Genomic DNA, 9220 nt, shown 5'->3' on the forward strand with positions numbered 1-9220 from the left:
GGGGGCGCCAGTGGCCAGGGGTAGGGGGTTCCCAAGGGGAACGCCCCAGGAGCAAGGGGGCAGCAGGGACTCCCAGAGCAGCAGTTGGAAATCAGGACCAGCTTCCCCACCAGAGCAGAGTGGGGGGGAAGAGTCCCAAGGATCGGGGCCAGTGCATTCCCCACCAGGGAGAGAAGATAAGGCAGGGCTGACCACGTCTCCATCAGAAAGTCGGACAACGGAGGAGAGGTCAGATCCGGTCAGTGTCCCGGAAGAGGGAAGCAGTGACCGAAGTAGTGTAACGGTTAGGAGAAAGGTCACTGGGTTGGCGCGAGAGGCAAGTTCAAATGTACAGGAGCGCGGGACAGCAGAGAATGAGGATTGGGAACCGGGTCCTAAAGCCCGCCGGAGGGAGGGGGAGGAGCTAAGCGACTCAGCGTCGGAAGAGTCCAGAAAGGGCAATGCCCCAGCGGGCAGGAGGACCCAGAGGAGGAGAGAGCAGCGTAAAAGGTGGAGCAGGGCTAGGATCTTAAACTGGTGTCATAGGGGAGGAGACTCAGACGGGACTTCGCCGATCTAGGGTTTAAGACGTAGGGCTGCACGCTGTGGCTTTGAAATGGAAACTGAACTTCAATAAAGACTTTTGTACATTACCACAGCCTAGCGTTGGTCCTCTGTGAGCTGGGACCTAGAGGCAGCTCTGACAATTATGTTTGAGGACTGGGAAAGGTTGTGGACCATTGGATTGAACTTCACTGCATGTAATGCTTTGAAGGAAAATGTAATGAAAATGATATATAGATGGTACATGACCCCAGTTAAACTTGCCAAAATATACCATTTGTCTGATAATAAATGTTGGAAATGTAAAGAAAATGAAGGAACATTCTTTCACCTCTGGTGGACTTGCCCTAGAGTGAAGGCTTTCTGGGAAATGATATATAATGAGCTGAAAAAGGTATTTAAGTATACCTTCACTAAGAAACCAGAGGCCTGCCTTTTGGGTATTGTCGGCCAGAAGGTGTTAAGGAAGGACCGAACATTTTTTATGTATGCAACAACAGCAGCAAGGATACTTATCGCTAAGCACTGGAAAACTCAAGATCTACCCACACTGGAAGAGTGGCAGATGCAGCTGATAGACTATATGGAACTAGCCGAGATGACCGGCAGAATCCGAGACCTGGGAGAAGAGAAGGTTGAAGAAGACTGGAAGAAATTTAAGAGTTATTTAAAAAAGCATTGTAATTTGGTTGAATGTTAAGAAGGATGCTAGATCATAAATAATTGAGCACCACTAAACTAGATGGAATTAGGATGACAAGTGAGATTGAGGAAAAAACATAAACCTTTGGGAGAATTATCAGATTATATTTTAAATGAATGGGATACAAGAATGTAAACAAGATGATAAATTGCGGGTAAGAATTGACAATGATGCAAGTGGGAGCGGGAGGCGTGAGGGAGTCCAATGAAGCTAAGAAAATATGTTATGATATATGTTTCATTGTTTTTTATTTTTGCATTTATGTATTATATATATATATATATATATATATATATATATATATATATATCTTCATCCCTAATTTTGTTGTCATAATTAATTTAAGGCATGAGTAGTTTAATTCATCTCCATCTCTAAAACTTTGAAAAGTGTTATATTTTTGCCCTTGGTTACATTTTGCAACAGAGTTCTATGTGTCACTGATGTATTATTGCAGTAAAAGTATTTTCTTCTTTTAGTTTGAAATGCATAGATTTTATTTTTGCCACTGTAACAGGAAGTGCTGTTCTTTATGTTGTTCATTACTTTGTGCATTCCAGCTATGATGTAGTCCCATCATTTTTCTTTCCCTGAGCTCTATATGCAGAAATATTTCCACACAGGCTTTTTTTTTTAATATACCCTTTAAATGTCAATATTTTCTGTATTTTTCAGTTGGAAATATCTCAGTGCCTTTGGTTCTCTTTCCGCTTTACTCATGTGTTCCATTTTCTGCTGCTTAAAATGAATTATTTAAATAGCTAACCATTGTCATAAAAACTCATCGTTCAAAAGTATGGATTCACTCAGTGCAAGTTACTTTGAATGTATCCATCATTGTCCCATTTCTGATAGTGATAACAGTGTGCAAGATAGCAAAATCTTACTGCCCTTCTGAGGATTCTGATTGAAGCCCCCCTATAATGCTGATCAGGGACATAGATGTATTGGACTAAGACTGCACATATCCTCTCTCAGAGAGCTGTGTCTGAGCTCTGGGGGATTCTGAATGCAGTATTTCTTACACACAACACATCCTTTTAAGTCCTCATTACAACAAATCCATGATCAGAAATCTCCAGTTTGCAGACTTCTGTCACTGGTTAAGAGCAATTATGTAAATATCCCTTTACTATTTTACCACCTTACCCTCAATTTGCATACTCAAAAAATGGGTTTACTAAATTTATTTACCGTACTTCCCCAAAGTGGTGATCAGATGGCAGCCATGCAGGACAGTCATATTCCCATGCACTCAGACATAAATCCTGCTTACTTCGATAGGATTGACTTTGAAGTAAGCCTAAAACAGGATGGCACATTCACAGCACAACCCTGAACATTAGAATTACAGCCTTATGCAAGTGGGTATTGTTCTGTTAGTTGCAGGTGGAGGAAAATGTATTATGTTCTAATGCAACTTAATTTACCTTTGTTTGTTCAAATACTACCAGTTAAAGTGCTGGATGATGTCAATGGGATGTAAGTAATCTAAGTGTCTCCAGGATTGCAGATACCATCATCATCATTTTAGGAAAAGCATCAAGCCAATTTGTTTTCTTGTTTGATATTTTATATATGTGCTTTGCAGCAGGAAACAATTACGAACATCAGTTTGATGACAATATGCACATGATTCTGAGATAGTGTTCTGGAATGGTACACAATTTAAGTCTTATTCATTTACTTTCAAAAGTAACAGCTAATCGAGCAAAAATGAACCATCTTTTCAGTTATTTAGCTTTAGGGATTGTCACAAAATATAATGTAACTGACAATAAAAGAAGCATGCTTCTAATTAAAATAACATTGATTCAACATATGGTCTCCTGCATTTGCTTTTCACTTTTTATTAGGAAAATTGCTGCTTTTCTCTTTAGTGCCATCTTGTGGGTCAGCCAGCAAAAATAAGTATGAAGGTATCTCTTCCTGTAGTATATGGCAAGTATGATCCTAAAAACTGGAGCAAGATTGTCCAGTACACAGAAAGTCTTTGATTTTACAGAAAAACCCAGGAGAACACTGTTTGCAGACATACTTCTGTGTCTGTCATGGGGGGAAAGACAGAGCAGTATGGCTGGGATTCAGAATAATGGGATCTGCACAAAAATCTAAAGGTCATTTACATGATAATCTTCAAATGCAAAAGATTCATGACAACGTCTCCTTTGTATGAGTGACAATATGAAGAGGCACTCCAATTATATGGTTGAATATTATTGGTTACTGCATGAGTAAACTGCTTTTAGAACTTAATGGTAGCATTCCAACACTGGTGTTTCCTTCTTTCTTTCTATTCATATCTCAATTTTCTTTCATGGTGGAACTCCAGGAAACTTACACAAGGTTTCCAGGTATCTCCCATCCAGACATTGACCAGACCTGCTTAACTTCAACAAGGTTACTATACCATATGCCTGCAGGCCATGCCCTGGGACTTGGTATGAAAGGCACAGCTGGTGTTATGACCCTGGATCCCAACGATATCATGATTTGTACCAACTATATGATCCACAAAGAAGTCAACAGCACTCTTGTGTCGGGAATTGCCTTATAGCTTCACCATGAAACTGCTGTACTGAATGAATGCAGTAGCTCTTTGGGGGTAGGGTTCAACGTTTGATTGGTACCCTAGTGCAGCATGCCTTGTGACTTTTGGACCATTGAGTCACCAGTTCCAGACTTGCTAAACCTGCAATTCACAGTCATTTCTTGTACTAAGGCTTGGGATGTAGGGGGAAAGAAAGGGATTGCTCAGATTGCCAGAGACTGGATCCTAATAAACTGAAAAGAAGGTTCTAGCTAGAGCAGGTAAACAAGATGCAGATGTCTATGCTGTATCATTTTTCAACCATCTGACAGAAGAAGCAAAGCTAATACATTTTGAACTCTCTCTGATCCTCTTTCAGTAAAAAAAGAAAAGGGGGGGGAGAATGTATATATGTTCAGATTTGGCTTGATGGCAAAACTAACTGTAAATATCATGCTGGTTTTATATGGACATACATACATATACATGACTTAGAAACATAATAATTTAGCAAACAGGATCGAGATCCAAAGGCTATATGAGCACAATAGGTTCTGAACAATGCTCAGCATGAAAACACACTGTTAGGATTGGCAAATAAACCCTAGAGAATTAAAATGGAATGTACGTGGTTGTCCTCAGAACACCACAGAGATAAAGTCCGGGCAAGCATCATCCTCCCATTGTGAGCATCTGACAGAGTTATTAGGATGCTATAATTTTTAAATTAGCTTTTTATTGCTTTCACTGCCAGTTCTTTTGGGGGTTCCATTGCCAGATATTTGTCTTTGTTTAAAAGCAACCAGTCTTATTAACTGCTAAAAGGAACTAAATGACAGCAACAAGGGCAGCAATCCTACACTCCATTTCACACCCAATTTTTTTTCCCCATTTCAGTTAGATCCGTCGAAAGACCTTCCTGGTTTATTTTTATTTTATTTTTAAACCAAAATATTTCACATGCAAATACTGTTGTATTTCTACATATATATTTATGAGTCTCAGTGGGCAAGAAATCAAGTGCCTTCTAAACGAATTCTGACATGCAGCCATATGATCACTCCACAACAAGTACAGTGGTTGAGAGGTTGTATGTGTGATGTTCTGTACCTTTGCATTTTGGTAGAATTCAAGTGTAGCCATACTGCACAGCTGGCAATATCAAAAGCAACACGATGGCCAGAAACAATAACAATGTGAAAAACTTTATGGAATACAGTGGTACCTCGGGTTAAGAACTTAATTCGTTCTGAAGGTCCATTCTTAACCTGAAACTGTTCTTAACCTGAGATACCAGTTTAGCTAATGGGGCCTCCCGCTACCGCCATGCTGCCACTGCACGATTTCTGTTCTCATCCTGAAGCAAAGTTCTTAATCTGAGGTACTATTTCTGGGTTAGCGGAGTCTGTAACATGAAGCGTCTGTAACCTGAGGTACCACTGTAATTCAAAACATCAAAACTAACAAACTGAAGTCTCTGAAAGTCTCTGAAAGTCTTTAAATGAATCACAGTGCCAGTCTTTCAGAGACTTTGTTAGTTGTTTGATGTTTTGAATTATTCCATAAAGTTGTTCACATTTTTATTGTTTCTGGCCATCTCTTGATATTGCTGACTCATATTTTGCAACACAGGGGTTGCTTTATTTACTACATACTGCACAGCTGGCCTGACCAATACTGGCCTCATGCACTTCTGAAAATGCAAATTCTATGACCAGAGTCACACCCATTGTGCACTCTTTCTTTAATCAAGAAAGACTTCCTGCCAGCCAGATGGTTAAAGTACCAGAAACCAAGTTGGATTATGATAAAAATAGACAGGTGTGAGAAATCTCCTTAAGTTGGAGCCTGAACTGGATAACATTTAAAACTCCCCTATGCTGCTGTATATTAATTATAAATCTCCATGGGAGGGCAGACTTCAAGGAAATGCTCCAGATTGGTTGGGAATACAATCTGCACAGGTAATTAAGCTTCTGAACCCATGGAGAATACGCACAGGAGGAGCTGAATGTCATAGGCACACGACGCCCTCACCCCACCTCCCAGTCTCAGAGGTATCTTAAAATGGTGTGCTTAGGACATGATATCTTCAGACTGGAGCTATGGAACTGGCCAAGGTGCTGAAGTACTTAGCTACTGGCTTAAACTTGGCTGTTAAGACACTCCATTTTGGATGCATGGCTTAATAATTCCTTGAAAAACCTAAGACTTTGTTATATCTCTATCTCTATCTCTATCTCTATCTCTATCTCTATCTCTAATATCTCTCTCTCTCTCTCTCTCTCTCTCTCTCTCTCTCTATCTCTCTCTATCTCTCTCTATCTATCTATCTATCTATCACTATTGCTAAATCAGATGATAGAAGCTAGCATGTTTTGGTTTTGTTTATTATTAACCGCTTTCAATTTTAACTTGAGGATGGCCATTCGTCCAGTCTAATTTTAATTTTAATTTATTTGAATTAATTTTGGGGTGCATTTTAATTGATTGTTTGTTTGTTTTTATGTATATTGTGTTTTATATGATGTTAGCCGCTCTGAGCCCAGCTCTGGAAGGGGAGGCCGGGATACAAATAAAATTATTATTAATAATAATAATTTCTTTTTATTTTCAATTTCCTTATGCTTTTATGTGTCTTCTGTGTCTACTAGCTGAAGTACACTAGAGTTCTGTTCTCAGTAACGGTATTTACCAATATTTAAACTGCACATAAGCCCTAGTGTTTTGGTCAATGTTGTGATGCATTAATACAATTTTAAAAGGAATGTGTAAGATAAGCCCAATCAGACCCTGGGTTAAAGGAATATAAGGAATATAAAAAAACCCATGTCATTCCCAGATAGCAAATTATCAACTAGCAGCAATCAGCCTGAATAAAAAAACAAGTGCCAAAGTGGTACCTCATTCCAAAAAATAATTATTTTCACCAATGTATAACCTGGTAGATCCATTTACTATCTTACCCAATACTGGGTAAGTAGGAGGAAAAATAGGTCCCCATCTAGTTGGGTAGGAGAGCTGAAAATAATGTCAATACATTTCACATCTGGCAAGCAATGCACCTCTTTGGTTTCAGAGAGTACATGGGTAGACGAGTCTAAAAAGCCCAGGACAAAAATTTTCACAGCCGTCTAGTGACTATGGTGGCTCATTTAGCAGAAATAATGTATTTTGTGTATATTCAATTCTGACCAAACTAAGCCTCCTAGAGAATCCCTTAGTTGGATGCCAGCCAGGCATTTTGTTAGAACTTCACCCAAGTTATCTTCATATCCCACAAGCCCTTGTTCCAATATTACAATTTCTAATAAAACAAAGAAACCACCACCTCCTTTCTTTGACAGGATTCAATACATATTATCACATTTGATACATTTAAGCTGACTCTAGCAAAACTGTCTTCCATCTTGGGCAGGCCAGAATTTGATGAAAACATATAGTTAAGAAATGTAGCTAACTCATACAAAATTCCTTGAACACTAAGTTCACTCACTGGTAAAATTGAGCCTTTTTGTAATTGGAATTTGTATGCTCCTAACCTTGATCTGCTAGTTATATCTTTTTCATATTTGTTTCCCCTAAAGTTATATCAAATTTTCATAAGTTTATTAACATGCAAAATGAATGCTTTGTCCCTCATTGCGATCTTTTAAAAAGTTTCCTGTAGATTATTTTCCTTTGTCAACCCTCAGATACTGGAATGGTATGTTTCATTCTACTAACAGATTCAAAGGCGGAAAATCTGAGGACACAAATTCATACTGTTTGCATTTCCTAGCTTTCACAACTAGATATGGCAATTGTCATGGCCTTTGGCTAGTACAAATAAACCTAGTGAACTGAACTAGATATGACAGCTTTTGTTATGGCTTAGCAGAGAGGCCATGCTCATTTTGTCCTCTATTAAGGCAACATCATTTACAGTCTGCTACACTATATCTTTTCCCAGCAATATGTTTCCATTATTTTTGGTTTGTGGTGCATATTCATATGTGTTATTGGCAATGTAGAATAGCCTTTGGACATCTATTCTTTCTAGTTCCTAAATATCTCATGAACATTCTTTTTTATATATATTGTCTACACAAGCTAGATTATGCTGGGGTTTTTAGTCTGGTCCTGGAGACATAATACTATGGCACTAGTGAATTTAATGGTCACTGAAACTCAGACTACAAATTGCTGTGGTCATAGAGTTGTACAACAAGCAAACAAGAATTCCACAGAATCATAAAGTGCTTGGGGGGGAAATCTCACCTGAGTACAAGCGTCAGCTTTTGTGCAGATCGGAGAAGCAAGAGACAGTTATGGAAGATCTAGGTGGGTTTTACAAATATAGGGAACACACCCACTAATTTCATTGAGTCTACTCTGGGTATGACTTAGATGGATATCACCTTTATGGTGCTTCCAAACAGGTGTTTATTGTGGGATTGGTGCATGCAAGTGTTTCACATAGTCCACACAAAGTTGCTGGAAGAAACATACAGTTCATAGAATTATAGAAAAGCAGGTTTGGAAGGGGCCCCAAGAATAATCTAATCCAATGTCCTGCAATGCAGGAAACACAGATCCTATTCAGCCCCCTCCAGTTTAATCCAGACTTTCCTTCCCTGCAGAAAATCCATTAAGTTTGTTGTCAATGACTCCTTTGTGATATTTTAAGATCTGTTTGCAGTATTAAGCCCCTGTGTGGAAACACTCTAAGTGTGGAAGAGGCAATAGAAATGCACCCCCCCCCAAAAAAAAAAAAAACCATTCTTTCATGCTCATGGTTCTACAACACTCCTGTAAACTACTTGGAAAAGAATATTACAAAGAGGATGAACCTGGAGAGTACACTGAATAATGGAAGAGATTTCCAAGGGGACAGTATTCCAATATCTGCACTGGATTCCAATAGCCTTCTGGGTATGATTCTTTTAGCTAATATTGACCTAAAGGTTCACATAGTTAGATGAGAAACTGCTGCATGCTGTTTGCTCAGTCTTAGTCTCTAAGATCAACTGAGGTCACTATTGTGATTTTATCCATATGCCTACTGAGTTTATCTGATGATAGGTATAAATAATGTTATTCCCAGTAGTGGTTCCACATTTACAGAACTCATTTACCTATCCTCTCACCACCCTGGGGGGATTTCTCACTGAATAGCAGAAGCATTTCCTGAAAATGTTATAAGATTCTCCTACATCAGGCCCAATATGTATGTTGTCATTGCAGTGTGGCAGTCACTATCCCATGACCTGCCCCTCCACTTTAATGGCACTGTCTGTACATGAGAAATGTATGACCAAGCAATTGATGTGGTTACTTTCCAAGTCAACATTACCCTGTGAATAAACGGAAAAACAAATCTTTCTACCTGAAGGCAAATGTACAATTCTGTGAATTCAGTAAGTGATAGCTACTAATTTTCTCTTTTGTCTTCCAGGCAGAAA

Source organism: Podarcis cretensis (genome assembly GCF_951804945.1).
Source record: "Podarcis cretensis genome assembly, chromosome: 10".
In the NCBI taxonomy this organism is placed as follows: domain Eukaryota; kingdom Metazoa; phylum Chordata; class Lepidosauria; order Squamata; family Lacertidae; genus Podarcis; species Podarcis cretensis.